Source organism: Ornithorhynchus anatinus, chromosome 14 (assembly GCF_004115215.2).
Source record: "Ornithorhynchus anatinus isolate Pmale09 chromosome 14, mOrnAna1.pri.v4, whole genome shotgun sequence".
NCBI classification, from domain to species: Eukaryota; Metazoa; Chordata; class Mammalia; order Monotremata; family Ornithorhynchidae; genus Ornithorhynchus; species Ornithorhynchus anatinus.
In genome coordinates, this window is record NC_041741.1 from 23560284 (window position 1) to 23575665 (window position 15382).

The 15382-nt window shown below is 43.1% G+C and overlaps 1 long non-coding RNA gene across 1 annotated transcript in view; it reads left to right on the forward strand.

Annotated features, from left to right (window-relative positions):
* Window positions 1-8734: 8734 nt before the first annotated feature.
* The window catches only part of LOC120638816, a 65011-nt gene continuing 58363 nt past the window's right edge, over window positions 8735-15382 (forward strand). Inside the window, exons 1-2 of the long non-coding RNA XR_005660787.1 lie at window positions 8735-8817; window positions 13240-13371. This is a non-coding gene — a long non-coding RNA (uncharacterized LOC120638816). The remainder of the gene's footprint in view (window positions 8818-13239; window positions 13372-15382) is intronic.

The following is a 15382-nucleotide window of genomic DNA, read 5'->3' on the forward strand; positions in this document are numbered from 1 at the left end:
TGACTTCTGTCCTGCTACCATCTTCCATGAGAGCAGAGGCTCAGCCATCTCTGAGAGAAGCTATGTGGCTGCTATCTTTGAGAAAGACAGGAAAATGGACTTCTTGGAAAGTTTCCTTGAGGCCAAACCCACTGCACAGCAACCTGAAGCAACAGCTTACCTCACTTGCTGTTTGAAGCTGGTGCTGCTTGTTACCTCATGTGGTGGCTGTGATATTGGGCATAGTCTAAATCCAACTGTGACTTATTTACATGCAGCTGTCTTTGTGAGTGTGAGTGTTGTGGAGAGAGTATCTCTCACCCACTTACATGTGGTGCCCTTTAAATCACAGGAATGCATATTTGTGGTCCCTTGACATTGGGAGTGAACGTTGCTTCCACACCAAGGGTTGAGAGAGGAAAGGAAAATATTCAGTTTCTAGTCGAACAATACTGGAAGTTGTTTGTGCTGGAGTAGTGGTGATTTGTGCTGGACATTCATTTTCTCTTCACTGGTGATACAGGTTCCAGTGGCAGGAAGTGGAGGATGGTTCTTAGGGACATTAGGGGCAGCCTGTGATAGAGGAACAGAATATCCCTGAAATCTTAATAGAAGCAAGACCCCTCTGGGTTCTCAACTACTTCATAAGCCATTACTGAGTGTGAGAGTAAGAGTGGTTTAGTACAAGTTAGAGTAGTGTTTGTCGCCTTCTTGTATTCATTCATTCATTCAATAGTATTTATTGAGCGCTTACTATGTGCAGACCACTGTACTAAGCGCTTGGAATGAGCAAGTTGGCAACAGATAGAGACAGTCCCTGCCGTTTGACGGGCTTACAGTCTAATCGGGGGAGACAGCCAGACAAGAACAATGGCAATAAACAGAGTCAAGGGGAAGAACATCTCGTAAAAACAATGGCAACTAAATAGAATCAAGGCGATGTACATTTCATTAACAAAATAAATAGGGTAATGAAAATATATACAGTCGAGCAGACGAATACAGTGCTGAGGGGATGGGAAGGGAGAGGGGGAGGAGCAGAGGGAAATGGGGGGAAATGAGGGTTTAGCTGCGGAGAGGTGAAGGAGGGGGTAGAGGAAGTAGAGGGAGAAGGGGAGCTCAGTCTGGGAAGGCCTCTTGGAGGAGGTGAGTTTTAAGAAGGGTTTTGAAGAGGCGAAGAGAGTTAGTTTGGCGGAGGTGAGGAGGGAGGGCATTCCAGGACCGCGGGAGGACGTGGCCCAGGGGTCAACGGCGGGATAGGCGAGACCGAGGGACGGTGAGGAGGTGGCGGCAGAGGAGCGGAGTGTGCGGGGTGGGCAGTAGAAAGAGAGAAGGGAGGAGAGGTAGGAAGGGGCAAGGTGATGGAGAGCCTTGAAGCCTAGAGTGAGGAGTTTTTGTTTGGAGCGGAGGTTGATAGGCAACCACTGGAGGTGTTTAAGAAGGGGAGTGACATGTCCAGATGGTTTCTGCAGGAAGATCAGCCAGGCAGCGGAGTGAAGAATAGACTGGAGCAGGGCGAGAGAGGAGGAAGGGAGATCAGAGAGAAGGCTGACACAGTAGTCTAGCTGGGATATAACGAGAGCCCGCAGCAGTAAGGTAGCCATTACTACCATTAGTGGAGAAGCAGCGTGGCTCAGTGGAAAGAGCATGGGTTTTGGAGTCAGGGCTCATGAGTTCGAATCCCAGCTCTGCCACTTGTCGGCTGTGTGACTGTGGGCAAGTCACTTAACTTCTCTGTGCCTCAGTTCCCTCATCTGTAAAATGGGGATCAAGACTGTGAGCCCCACGTGGGACAACCTGATTCCCCTATGTCTTCCCCAGCGCTTAGAACAGTGCTAGGCACATAGTAAGCGCTTAACAAATACCAACATTATTATTATTATTATCATTTGGGTGGAGAGGAAAGGGCAGATCTTGGCGATATTGTAAAGGTGAAACTGGCAGGTCTTGGTAACGGATAGGATGTGTGGGGTGAACGAGAGAGACGAGTCAAAGATGACACCGAGATCGCGGGCCCGAGAGACGGGAAGGATGGTCGTGCCATCCACGGTGATAGGGAAGTCTGGGAGAGGACCGGGTTTGATAGGGAAGATGAGGAGCTCAGTCTTGCTCATGTTGAGTTTTAGGTGGCGGGCCGACATCCAGGTGGAGACATCCTGGAGGCAGGAGGAGATGCGAGCCTGAAGGGAGGGGGAGAGGACGGGGCAGAGATGTAGATCTGCGTGTCATCTGCGTAGAGATGGTAGTCAAAGCCGTGAGAGCGAATGAGTTCACCGAGGGAGTGAGTGTAAATGGAGAACAGAAGAGGGCCAAGAACTGACCCTTGAGGAACTCCAACAGTTAAAGGATGGGAGGGGGAGGAGGTGCCAGCGAAGGAGACCGAGAATGACCGGCCAGAGAGGTAAGAGGAGAACCAGGAGAGGACGGAGTCCGTGAAGCCAAGGTGAGATAAGGTGTGGAGGAGGAGGGGATGGTCGACAGTGTCAAAGGCAGCAGAGAGGTCAAGGAGGATTAGAACGGAGTAGGAGCCGCCAGAGGGAAGTTAATTCAAAAAAGAAAAATAAAGATGAACAACATAAATCATGCAGCTTCTCCTTCACACTTGAACTGGAAAAGTGCAGTAAGGTGGTGCCTCAGGGCTCTGTTCTGGATCCCCTTCTAGTCTCCACTACACCCACCCTCTTGGAGAACTCATTCTCTTCCACAGTTTCAACTACCTTCTCTATGCAGATGACATGCAAATCTCTCTCTCAGCCCTGATTTCTGTCCTTCTCTGCAATGCTGAATTTCTCTCTGTCTTCAGGACATCTCTCCTAGGACAGCTCAAATGTGTCATGGGCAAAACTTAAGTCATTTTTCCACCTAACCCCTCTACTCTTCATGACTTTTCTGTCACTGTTGATAACATCACCATTTCCCTGTTTCACCAGTCTCTAACCTTAGAATTATCCTTAACTCACCTCTCTCACTCAACCTACAAATTCAATCACCAAATCCTGCCAGTTCCATCTTCTGAATACCTCTAGAATCTACCCCTTCTGCTCCATCCAAACTGGTACCACTCTGATCCAAGCACTCCTCATACCCCCCACGCTGACTACTGTATCAGCTTTCTCCCTGACCTCCCTCAACTCTCACCAACAATTCTCTAGCTCACATCCTCCCTCCTTCCTGGACCTCGATCCTCTCCTCCCTTCATGTCCCCTTCACATGGCACATGCCACCTAATTCTCCCTTTCTTCTGCATCAACCTAGCACTTGGATACTCATCTCCCCTTCCTCAAAGCACTTAGATACATATACCTTTACTTCTTTACTTCCCCATCTGAAATTATTTTAATGCCAGTCTCCCCAGCAAAGCTGTAGGCTTTCCCCCACAACACTGTAAGCTCCTCCAGGGCAGGAATCTTATCTTCCAACCACATTGTACTCTCCCAAATGCCTAGTACAGTTCTCTGCACCTAGTAAGCACTCAATAAATGTGACTGCTTCATTAGTAGGAGAGCTAGGGAAGTGTTATGCCATCAAGGACAGGGATTTCAGAGAGAGTCACGACATTACTTCATGGAGATTTCTACTCCTGTCTACTCCATGTTAGCTAAGAGTCACTGGTACAGGGGAATCACCCTCCCCTTGAATACTCCCTTACTGGGCCAAACTAATGGAAGGATACAGAGGTTAGAGAGAAAACAAATGCCATGAGGGGCAGTTTACCCTGCTGGCCTTGTATTTGGGACAGCCATCCATAATGATAATAATAATTATGTTATTTGTTAAGCGCTTACTATGTGCCAAGCTCTGTTCTAAGTGCTGGAGTAGATACAAGGTAATCAGGTTGTCCCACATGGGGCTCACAGTCTTAATTCCCATTTTACAGATGAGGTAACAGAAGCACAGAGAAGTTAAGTGGCTTGTCCAAAGTCACACAGCAAACAAGTGGCAGAGTCAGGATTAGAACCCACATCCTCTAACTCCCATACCCAGGCTCCTTCCACTAAGCCTCGCTGCTTCTCTAATCATAAAGCATGATTAGACCAGGTGCTTGCCTCAGGGAACTACTTACTTGTTATTTAGCTGTCAGTGGTGCCTCCTGTGAAACAGAATCCAGCATGAGAAGCCAGAAGGTGATATTAACACATTACACAACCACTGTCTAGTCTTACATTTAAGCATGTTAAGGACTGCATGTACTTTATTCTAATCCTCTTAGGCAGTGTTGGTTTAATTGTATGGTCTTATTTTGAGGATCTCTGAGAAGCTGGTCTTCTATGAATTTCAGGTGGATCAAAATTAATTAATTTCCTCTTTGCCTGGGAGCATAAAGTGTCAGTAAAACTGGGACTAAGAATAGCAGGAAAGCTGACAAATCAACAGAAAAAAATGGTATAAACTATTGGATACAAAATGAGGAAAGGAAAAAAAATCTCCTGGAAACTTGGCTGTATCCCAAAGGAGCATTTTCCTGGGGAAACGTTACATGTGGCTGTGTCTTAGCGACCAGGGAGTGGAAGAGGAAAGAGTAGTTGAGGGGGAGGGAGAGAAGATGAAAAGGAGTAAAAACAGTGTTGTAAGTTGTTTGCCTGCTGCACAAAGAACCCTAATTCCTATGGATAGAGACAGTGTTCCTGTAGGGGATATTCATGTCAGGGCTCTTTTTCTCCCTGACCTCTTGCTGAGGGAGAGAGCAATAGGGCGAGAATGGCCCTCCCTGAATAAGCAGGGATCAGAAAAGGTCTCCTACTTATTTCATGAGAATGGTGGGCAAGCCTGCAATGGTGAGTCTCTCAGTGACACCCTCCTGAGTCTGGTCTCACTGTCCGCAATCTCGTCTCTGAACTGAGGGAGACCACCCTGCCGTGTATAACCTCTTATATTTACAGGTATTCTCAGAAAATGACTGAAAATAACATCCTTAAAAACTTCCAGATCCAAAAAGGAACTGGAATAGATTTTTCTTTTCATGGCAGCTCTTGAGGTCCTCTGGTCGGTTTTAGAGATTTGGGGAGTATCTTCTTTAATGGAGTGCCAACATCTAGAATTAGAACTATCACTAACTTGAATAGAATCTGCCTTCGGCAGTTTTTATTTCCCATCACCATCTCTCTATTGATTTAACTCACCCTTCCAGGACCTGTATAGTGATGTTTCCTTGGAAACCCTGTCCTCTTGTCGCCGGTTAGAATGTCCCAAGGTGCCACCTCCCTCTCCATGTTTTCCTTCAGAGTGTATGTTGATTTGAATTTGTATGTATTCCCATATCCCGGACATTTTCCAAAGCTAAACACATCTATTTGCGGGGACTATCTCCGTTTAGAATCTCTGAAATGTTGTAGACATTTTTAGTCATCCACATGTGTAGAAGGCATATGTCTCGTTGGTTTAATTCGATCAGACTAATTCTTACACAGAGTCTCTTTTCTATGATTTACATTGACATTTTTTGTCTTCTTATTTTTAAGAATTCCTATATCATCTCTCTCCTCAATGCTCTACCTTTTAGAAGAGTCAGAAGCTGAGAATTTTCTCCTATTGGACCAGTACCATGTAAGGTCATGGAGCAAGTTAAAAGATATACAAAAAAAGATAATCCACCCTGGCCATTCTCAGCTGACTCTGGCCATTTGTTTTACATTTCTGGGGCTTCATTTCTTGCCATTTGATTACTTACGGAGTATAATGTCAACCTCCAAATCAATGTGATTGTGGACTTTTTAGATCCTGAGCCCTCAAGGGACATGGACCGTGTTTAATTCCCACCTGCGTATCCTATTCCAGACTTCAGTAGAGTGCACTGCACAAAATAAGTGCTTAATAAATACTATTACTCCTCCTCCTCCTCCTTCTCTTCCTCCTTTTGAAATCTCAAACACAACTGTTGGAGGCTTGCTTTGTTGGAGAATCTTTTTGTACATTCCAGGCCCAGAGTTCTTCAAAGGCAGTAAAAGTCGGTTTCTTCCTTTCTTTCAAACTTAGTGCACTAGTTTTAATATATACAGTAAGACAGTGGTTGAGTCTTTACTGGGGAAGCCAGTGCCTCTTTGAAAAAAAAAAATAAAAGATATAACCCTAGTGGATGGGCTTGGGAGTCAGAATGACCTGGATGCTAATACTGGATCTGTCACTTGTCTCCTGTGTGATCTTGAGCAAGTCATTTCACTTTCCTAAACCTGTTACCTTGTCGGTAAAATGGGGATTAAGACTGTGAGCCCCACATTGAACATGGACTGTGTCCAACCCAATTAGCTTTTATCTACCCCAGCAGCTAGTAGAGTGCCTGGAACATAGCAAGTGCTTAACAAGTAGCATTCACAAAATACAGACACAGCCTCAGGTTCGATTGTTTGAAAAGGGGATATAAACTTCTTTTTTATCATCATTTTTGAGATCAGCTGAATGAATCGTTGGCTGTCTAATCTAGAATTTGTATGATGTATTGGGAAGGATGAATAGAGGTGTAAAGGAGTCATTTGTGACCCAATAAGAAGTCAAGCTAAATATCCCTGGGCTGATCTGACCATGCTCCGAGTTCTAATTCATGGCCCCACATTCTCCTGGGGATCTCTTCGTTTGAACCTTAAGACCAGATACAAAATCACATCCTGACTGAATAAAACTTGAAAAAAAAATAGTCTGAGGGAAAACTATTAGTGGTCCAAGTGGTCACCCATAGGCATATTCTTCAAGAAAGTAAAAAAAGGAGGAGTTTCTGATAACTTATTTTCTTGGATGTCAAAGAAGGAAATCATCACACTGTCCTTTCAAGCAACCCATGGCCTTGGTTTGTGACAGCACTAGACTGAAGAGACATTGACCTGGCCCACTAATTTCATATTTTATGTTCTTGCCTTATTAATCAATGATATTTACTGCTTATTATGTGCGGGGAACTTTGCTAAACACTTAGGAAAGTACAGTAAAACAGAGTTGGCAAATATGTTCCCTGCTCACAACAAGCTCACAGTATAGAGGACAAGTTTACAGTCTAGAGGATCCTTTTTAATCTCATTACTTATTTTCCAAGAGGCCTCTGATAGGTGCAGTGTATTCTCAGGAGAAATCCTCTCCATTCTGATTAGTTTAGCTGCCTCTCTAGGCCTTTTCAGTTCTGGAACAGTTGGTCCTCAAACTCATCACATCATACTTTTAATATTGGTTTCCTATCTGCAGCCAAGAACTGGCTTTCCCCCTCACAGTGTACTATGCTTGGCATTTCTGACTCCTGAAAAGTAAGTGAACGTTGTGGAGAAAATTTCCAAAATTAATGAATTCTTAACCTAAGTATTTTTGCATTCTCAGAACGTTTCAGATTTCCTTCTCTCACAAATCTTTTTTCAAAAAGATTTTCTCCCAGTTTATGATTTTCAGGCATGGTGTTATAATGTCCCAAAGATTATTTTTTTTAGATGTGTTGAAATATTGCTTCAGCAGCTTTGGCTAAGCAAGTGTGAAGCGAATGCTTGTTGGACGCTAAAAAAAGATACGACAACCTATTTTTTGTACCCACATGCCAGAGGTGGAAATAGGGATTTCAGCTCCGCATGGATGCAGGCTTTACTGAGGAAAAAAGATCTGAGAAGGGTAACGATGTGCAATCTTACAACTGAAGGCAGAAAATCCAACTTTTTCTATTTTGACATTTCCTTTTTCTTCTCTGTGGGGAATTGAACACAAAAAATTCCTAATCGAATGCTTAGACAGCGAACTCAAACAATAAAAACTGGGGATCCTGGCACGTTCAGCAAAATTCATATGAAAGTTTTTAGTTAGTACTTAGGTTTAATTTCTGGTTGGTTTCTGCTCGGTTCCCTTCTTCTACAAACAATAATAACTGTGGTATTTGTTAAGCACTTACTATTTGCCAAGCACTTTACTAAATGCTGGGGTAGATATAAGATAATCAGGTCCCACATAGGGCTCACAGAATAAGTAGGAGGGAGAACAGATATGGAATCCCTGTTTTGCAGATGGAGGGACTGAGGCACAGAGAAAGTTGCTAAGTATGCTAAGGTCATACAGCAGGTAAGGGGTGATGCTGGGATTAGAACACAGGTCCTTTGACTCCCAAGTCCATGCTCTCTCCACTAGGCCAAGGCTCCTTCTTGACAAACATAAGAAATGGCAATCTGTATTGCTGTGATCTTTGGCCATTTAATATTCACCCCACCCTGTCAAAGCACTTGTACATATCTACAAATTATATACCATAAATTGCATATTTATATTAAGAATCTACCTCCCCCTCTGGACTGTAAACGCTTTGTGAGCAGGAAACATATGAGCCAATTCTGTTGTACTGTACTTTCCCAAATTCTTAGTATAGTATTCTGCACCCAGTAAGTGCTCAATGAATACTATCAATGATGATGGTGATGATGGGAAGCCTGGTTCTCCCTTTCCTGTGCTGCTCTGGGACATCACTCCCGATCTTCCCTGCAAAGCGAGACAGGAAGAAGTTGCAGCAGTGAGTGGCCGCCACACAACTTGGAACATTAGGAAGTTGTGGTGGTTGTCAGTTTGGTGGTACTTGTGTCTGGGACTGTTGGAGTCTGAACCACAAGGACCCTGAAACTCTGGTCCTCTACTCACAGTTCTCTCTACCACCAGGGCTGGTTTCATCGAATTAGGTGCCCTGAGGTGCGAGTTCAAAGAGCTTCCTCTTTCACGGTCTATCACATCATAATGCCGGCAGGACATAACATGGTGATGTCATGTGGTGTATTGTGTGACATCATCATCAATTTGTGCTATTGGGCCATGTAGCAGCACAGTGAATTTTAGCCCTGGGTCACGGAGCCCCCAGCTGCTTTACCTCAGGGTGTTGAGCAAGCCGTGGTCACAGTGAGTCCTCTGGGTCCTCCTAAAGTAGTGGATCCAGCCCCTAGTCCTGTCACTCATTCATTCAATCATATTTTTGGAGTGCTTACTGTGTGCAGAGCACTCTACTAAGTGCTTGTGATAGTACAATATGACAGTATAATAGACACATTCCCAGTCAATAGCCAGCTTAGAGTTTAGAGGGGGAGACAGACAATATAAATAAATTTCAGATATGTACATAAGTTGGGGCTGGGAAGTGGGATGAATAAAGGAAGCTCATCAGGACAATGCAAAAGGGAGTCGGAGAAGAGGAAAGGAGGGCTTAGTCAGGGAAGGCCTCCAGGAGGTGATCTGTCTTCAATAAGACTTTGTAGTGGGGGAGAATAATTGTCTGCAGGGTATGAAGAGGGAGGGATTTCCAGACCAGAAGCAGGATGTGGGTGAGAGATCGGCGGTGAGATAGACACTCCTTTTCCCCTGATTTTCCACTTGTGCACATCCTCCGCTACAGCTTGCTGCTTTCTGCTCCTTTTCTCTGCTCCTCCTCTGAAGGTCCCATTCTAGGGGAGCACAAAGAGAGATCTTGGGACCCAATAAGCCCAGGTGAGGACACCTGATCCCCTGTTGGCTGTCCTTCTTTCCTAGGGCAGGGGAGAGCTGAGCCCAGATCCTGCTCCAACCCACCCACATTATAGCCCTCCCCAAACTGAAGGAAGGTCCAGGAGCCCCCCAAATCAAGAGGTTCCCTGCCACGCTCCATGCCCGACAGGGTAGGAAGTGAGTGATAAAGAAAAGCTCCAAGGTGCTTAAATTTTTTTAAAAAGGCAATTTTTTTTTTTAAAAAACCCTTCCTTTTTTCCTGAGGATGGAAGTGGAGGAGCCACGTAAATATAAAACTAAAGATGGTTGCCACAGATGCAGTAGAGGGAGAGAGGCGGTTCATGTGGTTCATGGAAAGCCATCTTATTGTTATTATTCTGGTATTTACTAGGCACTTAATATGTGTCAAGCACTCTTCTAAGACTGGGGCTTAGTACAAGATAATCAGGGCATACACAATCCCTTTCCCACATAGGGCTCACAGTAAGAAGGAGAATAGGTATTGAATCCTCATTTTACAGTTCTTTTATTCTTCATCTGTGAGCCCCTTGGGGACAAAGGATAGTGTCCAATTCTTAACTCTGCATTTTTCCCAGTGCTTGAAATGAGATTTGGAAACTGTAGTTGCCTAAGAAATACCATTAATAAATGCTTTACTGGATCAGTTCAATTGTCCACTCTGACCATATTCAATTTCTGATGAGTGAAAATTATCATTATCATCTTGTTTTTTAATCCAGTGTCTATAGAACACTAGATGCTACTAGATATATCTGTGGTACAAAGATAAAGTTCTTATCCTTTAAGAGCTTAGTATCTCCAGGGCCCCTCATATCCATCTTTCTTGCTGTGGAAGTCATAAAATATGGAACATGGACAATTTATAATAACAGTGATAACAATAAAAAATTCTAATATTTAAGAGCTTACTATATGCCAAGCACTGCTCTAAGAGCTGGGGTAGATAATCAGGTTAGACATGGTTCCTCATTTTACATATGAGGAAATGGAGGCAACAAATAAGTTAAAGTGACTTGCCCAAAGTCACAGAGCAGACAAGTGGCAGAACTGGGATTTTTACAAGAACTCAACAGTTTAGGACACCCTGGCCACACCGTACAATTAGTCAATCTGTGTGGTGCAATGGAAGAGCTGTGGGCCAGAAAGCTGGCAGTCCTGAGTTCGAGTCCCAGATCTGACACATGTTACTGCTGTGGCCTCGAGCTAGTCACTTAACCTCCCCTTGCCTCAGTTTCCCCAGCTGTAAATTGGAGGTAATAACCCTACCTCGCAGGGGTGTTGTGAGGAGTAAATAACTAAATAATGTAAGGCACTTTGGTAATAAAAGCTCCACCCAGAAACGTTTTTCCAGTGCTTAGAACAGTGCTTGGCACATAGTAAGCGCTTAACAAATATCATCATTATTATTACATTTATTGAGTACTAACTGTGTTCAAAGCATTGTACTAAGAGCTTGAGAGAGTACAAAAGAGTTGGTAGGCCAGTTCCCTGCCCACAAGGAGCTTACATTTTAGAGAGGAGCTTTACAGTCTAAAGTTGTACAGTTGTAGTGTTAAAATCTTCTTTTCTTAGTTTCACTCTTAAAATACTTGTAGATATGAATAACAAATTAAACCAAGTGTCAGGAAGCCACTTAGTGAATTCAAGAAGTAAATTCAAAACCTACAGCTTTGACTATGAAAAATTAGTAGATGAAATAACTAATGATGGTCATGTGACTTTGAAGAGCAGAAGAGGGAAGACAAGGGGGAAATTTAGCAAAATTTGTTTATGACTAAATTAAACAAGAAGCGAGATGATAGCTCAAAACTGAACTTGGATTTTAACAACTGGTATATAGCCTTCTAAAATATATATAGCTGATAATTTTTAATGCCATGGCTAAGATCATTTATCCCACCAAACAAGCACTCTTAGATAGATTTCTACTTCCAGTTTGTTTATCAATAGTGATCAAGAAAATGTGAAGCTAAAATGACCCATGCTTTCTTAAATGTAAAAAAATGTTTTTCTTTCACTTGGAGTATTTTCCATCCCAGAGATCTTTCTAATTTGGATGATTTATTTTTCTATATTTTGTTCATCCACAATTCTTCATTTATCAGTGAATAACTGTAATCAGTTCCAACCTCCTGTTATCTAAATTGGAAGCAGGTGAGGTGGCCCGTGTTCAACAGCAGCTGAATTTAAGTAGTGGCTACGAAACACTGAGCATAAATTTGAAGAGTAAAAAAAAATTCCTCAAAGAGAAAGTTTATTTTCTATTAGTTGCTTGTTGAAAAATAACTAATAATTATGATGGTAGTTGTAAAGTGCTTCCCTATTTTGTCTATATGCTACAGTTGTCTTCTAGCAGTTGACTATGTCATTTTGAGATTGTCCCTCACTTTATCTTAGAACATTTACTCTCTTGGCCCTTTGTGCTCCATTTCATCTCATTCAATCGATTGATTGATTAATCAGTGGTATTTTTGGAGTGCTTACTATGAGCAGAGCACCGGCTGTGGAGTTGAGGGTGGGGTGAACATCAGAAGCATAAAGGATACAGATCCAAGTAGATAGGTGACTGAGAGAGAATAGGAGAAAAGAGGACTTATTTGGGGAAGACCTCTTGAAGGAGATGTGACTTTAATAAGGCTTTGAAGATGCAGAGAGTGGTGGTCTATGGAAGAGAAAGAGGAAGGGAGTTTTGGGACAGAGGGACAGAGGGAGTTTTGGGACATAGGGAGTTTTGGGACAGAGGGAGTTTTGGGACATAGGCCAAGGGGTTGGTGGTGAGATAGATGAGATCTAGATGCAGTGAGTAAGTTGGTTTTTTGAGGAGCCACTCTTCTGGCAGATACTTGGGTGTTCTGCTCCTGATTTACTCCATCCACTGAAGCTGTGTGGTTATAAAGCATTGGCTTTTTGCTCTTTGATGTTGACGGTGGCTCATCGCTGAAGGTGATTAAACTACTCACCAAGTCAGATAGATCTTTGGGGGTAACCTCAGTTCTCATAGCTTGGTTGGCTGCCAACTCAGCTCCAGTGTGATGGGAGGCTTGAAACCATTTGGGTGTGGGTCCATAAGACCAAGAACTCTGGGGTCCACAGGAACTAATGCCCAACTTGTTCCCGACCAACATGTAGGAATTAACCTCTTCCCCTGTAGGGGCAGGATGTGGGCAGAAACGGAAGCACTCTGGCCTAGTTGAAAGAGCTGGGCCTGGGAATTAGAGGACGTGGATTCTAATCCTAGCTCTGCCACATGTCTGCTGTGTGATCTTGGGCAAGTCACTTCTCTGTGCCTCAGTGACCTCATCTTAAAATGGAGGTTAAGACTACGAACCCTATGGGGGATTGGGACTGTGTCCAATCTGATTATTATTATATGCAGCACTTAGAACGGTGCTTAGGTGCTTTGTAAGAGCTTAACAAATACTGTAATTATTATCATTATTATTATTATTGTTATCATTATTATGGGTTCTCTCTCTTCCTCCCTAAATCAATAGGAGTGAAGCCTGACCAACCTTTAGAATGTTGGAAAACTGGCCGTTCGTAACCAAGGACTATTTCCGTGGAGCATGGAGGTCTTCATCATTGACTGCCACCCACCCCCATATGATTTTACCTACTTCAACGTTCTTAATTTGAATTGTTTAATTTTTAATTTGCTCTTGTTTACAATTCATTCTAATTGTCCCGTGTATCTGTTCCCTCCCTGTGTTTGTGAGCTCCATATGGGATGAGGGCCATGTCTGAATTAATAGCTTGAATTTACCCCAGGGAGCTAGATGCATATTAAACATTTAATAAATACCATACCTACATTTTGAACAGTGACAGCCTACATAGCAAAGACGAGTGACTGCAACCTGGGTTTGCTCAAGCTATTCAGCAGCACAGGGAACTCTGAAGAAATAGCACAGAACTGCAGCAATATTGATAAAGTCGCCCTTTTCAAGAGGAAAGGTGAGAAAACTGATTTCAGCTCCCCGATATCTCACTGCTTTGCTTTCCATTGCAGATGAATTTTGCAGATGAATTTTTCGTTTTGACAGTGTACTGAAGAATAATTCTATGCCTTGCATAAATTCCAATATTTCATAATTTACAAAAATGTTTCACAGTGTATTCATAAATATGGGATAATAATAATAATAATAATAATTGTGGTATTTGTTAAGTGCTCATTATGTGCCAAGCACTGTTCTAAGCACTGGGGTAGTTACAAGGTAATCAGGTTGGACAAAGTCCCTGTCCCACTTGGGGCTCCCAGTATTAGTACCCTTTTACAGATGAGTTAACTGAGGCACAGAAAAGTAAAGTGACTTGCCCAAGGTCACAAAGCAAGCATGAGGCTAAACTGGGAGAAGAACCCATGTCCTCTGACTCCCAAACCACTTTTCACTAGGCCACACTGCTTGGAAAGAGCATGGGTACAGAAGCCAGAGAACCTGGGTTCTAAACCCAGCTCCTCCAGTGGCCTGCTGGGTGACTTTGGGCTCTTCACTTGACTTTCCTGTGCCTCAGTTTCCTCACCTGCAAAATGGCGATTTAGTATTTGTTCTCCCTCCCCTTTAAACTGGGAACCCCATGGGGGACAAGGATTGTGTCTAACTAATTTTCTTGTCTCTATCCCAGCGTAATAGTAATTATTGTTATTAAATTTGGCTGTCCTGTTTAGTTCATCAATGTGCTCCATGATGGAATGTCCAGTTGAATTGAAAGCTGAAGGGGCCTACCTTTTTCCCAGTTACAGCTGAAATAAAGTAGGATTGTAAAGTAGATAAAGTGCTGTTCAGGCTGTTCCATACTCTGCTGCCATGTTTGATTATGGGTCAAGAGAGCCACAAGTTAGTGTCAGAATATGCTTCTGATCTTTCAGAGAACTCTTCCAACTTATCATTCATTCATTCAATCACATTTATTGAGTACTAACTATGTGCACAGCACTGAATAAGTGCTTGGGAGAGTGCAATAGAGCAGTGAACAGACACATTCCCCGCCCACAATGAGCTGACGTGATAGGTGAACTGTAGAAAATAGTTAAAACAGTGATTGATCCGGAGTCTCTCGGGTGCTTGGAGGCTAATAGGAATCACTGCAGAATCAGTACAGTGAATTGACTGACAATCGGCCTAAAGGAAATGAGATTATGTGTCAACCTCTACTGAGGGTACCTTAAATGCAAACTAAGATTTTCATGTGCATAAAGAGAATAAAGGTCCTACTCCAACTCTAGTCAACTATTCTCACACCAAATGCCCTTCCAGAATGGCAGAACAAATCATGGCTTTGGTTAATGTAACTCACACCCTCTCTTGGGGGAAGATGTTTTTTCAACAGATCTCTCCAGCGAAACAGAAGGTATGACAAGCTATCCATTTCTTCCATCATCTTTTTGAAGTCCCACCCACGAGACACTCAATAACAAAAAACGATACCCTGTATATTGAAATGGCAGACTCACACTTTATAAAATTACTGCCCATATGCCAAACCACATGTATTGCAAGACATAATATTTCTGAAGAGGAGGTTCAAAAAGCACCTGGGGATTTCCAATTGCAAAACCCATTGGGACACCTGATAGCATAAAACTTTTCTTGGCAAATATTTTGGGTCTTATTCCTCCTGAAACCCAACTATTTTCTTCTTGAGTGATTTTACATTTCAGCATGACCCCTGAATACTGCTGCTTCTCTGTGCTCTGATAAAATCAGCAGAAACAATTACATCATCTTATCATTTAGACCATTTTTAAATTTTAAAATGGAGGAAGGAACTAGCTTGATAACTAAAACTCACTTGACTCTGTTTCCCACCCAGTCACGAACACTCAGTGGCTCCGGTTTATGACGAGGTACGTGTTTCCCGACGCGAAAGCAGCTTTGTCTAACACTCTGTTTACAGCCTGGGCCTCGAGATGCTGGTGTTGGAGGGCTGCCCGAACGATAGTTGAGACATGTCCAGAGTTCTG